Genomic DNA, 1,914 nt, shown 5'->3' on the forward strand with positions numbered 1-1,914 from the left:
CTAGGTGAATATTATCATTATAATTGAACCATTACATATATCATAAGGCCTTATACAGCGACCTGAAACACATAATTTACAGGCCACATCAGGCCTGCAAGTAGGGTTGCAAAATTCTACAAACTTTCCAAAAAATGTTCACAGTAATCTTCCAACCAGTATTTATGGGCAACATGGAAAATGTACCTGAAATGTACTGATAATCGCATTATACTGTCTTGCAAAGTGATATGTAATTCCTATTGGAATCCAGCCAGCGTTAGGTTATCCAATAGTTGCAATTTGTATTCATCCACAACCTGCATTCATAATGGCTGCCAGGGATAAAAATGGTAGGAGGAAATGACCTAACCCAGCAAAACTGGAACAATCATTTCAGTAATGGGTGCACAAATTCAATAATTGGATTAGTTAGAATTGTTTTATTTATCTTTGTGTATCATAGCATTTAATAAATCAATCACTCAATGTACATGCAAAAACACAGATATTATATATTTTTTTAAATCAACCTGCAGTAGAGAATGCTGGGAAAAAATTTACCACATAAACATTTGATGGAATAATGACTTTTCATTGACTTTGAGTACAAATTACTAGAAGTATTTGAGTTAAACATGCCTTGGGGTTTACAGTGTATGACAGAATGTAAAAATGAGGTGAAATCAAACGTTTTCTTTGACCAAATTGGTGGAACAACCCAAATATGTATGGTCAAGAATGTATAGTGAATTTCATTATTTATTATTCTTTAAAAAACGTTTTTTTTTTTTGTTTTTTTTTACAATTTCCATTGAGACAAATATATTTGACACACTCATATGAGTAAATGGTGCTGTTCAAAATACCCTTCACATTTAAGTGCCCTTTAAAAAGGCTTTGCAAACGTTGTAAAAACAGTTTGTTTCTAGAGCATTTTTGTTATTGGTATTAAACAGTAATAACTATTTGATTGAATTATAACAGACATATAACTAAATTATTTAGCAAGCACAAACAATCACACAATTACAACCAATGATACATCCCTTACAAAACCTTTATAAAAGGTGAAGTGCTAAGTAATTGTACATGTGATTTGACCATTACAAATGTATGGAGATGGGGTTGAAAGGTGAAGGTACAATGTTACATAAGCTCCACTTTCAGCTTGAGAGCATCTGTTTACCCTAGAGAGAGAGAGTTAGGGTTAGGGAGGATGGAGGGAGGGAGGGAGGGAGAACACTGGGGGAGAGAGAGAGGCCAGAGAAAGACAGAGGCCACTTGAGAAAGAGCCAACTGCCAACAGGAGTGGTAATAGCCTATTTAGACATTGTGGAGGAAAATAAATATATATAGATTTTTTGTTTTAATGGCATTGAGCAATAGGGTTTCACCGGATAGATATTTTGAAAATGTTTAGAGTAGACTATAGGAATTCCATGCAGGCTGTTGCTTTTTACTCTGGTAGAATGGCAATTCCTAATGGTCCTCGTAGAGTTACTAGACAGAAGATGAGAGGAAAAGAGGAAAACCGTTAATTCCCTGCAATATGATTCATTGATGAAATTGAGAATATCATGCTGATACTAATGTACTTAACTTTGACATGAATATAGGAATATTTGTCCAAGAGATGCAGTTCTAGTTAGGTATTTTAATCAATAACTGAACAAATAAACCTTTGATTGACAATTGTTCTGGCAAGGCAGTGAAGTAAAAACAATGTCGTACCCCTCTCACCTATTATCTTGCTTCGCATCATGTGATGCTCAACCTCATGGCCCCTCGGGTTCGGGTTGAATGAGTAAAGCAGTGACTAATTATAATGATATACGGCTCTTTTACGATTCATTATAATCTGTGGTGACGCGGGACCTAACGAACTTTGAGCGAGGACAGTGTACGGCACGCCGCATAGCAGGCAACTATAAA

This window comes from Oncorhynchus tshawytscha, linkage group LG09 (genome assembly GCF_018296145.1).
Source record: "Oncorhynchus tshawytscha isolate Ot180627B linkage group LG09, Otsh_v2.0, whole genome shotgun sequence".
In the NCBI taxonomy this organism is placed as follows: domain Eukaryota; kingdom Metazoa; phylum Chordata; class Actinopteri; order Salmoniformes; family Salmonidae; genus Oncorhynchus; species Oncorhynchus tshawytscha.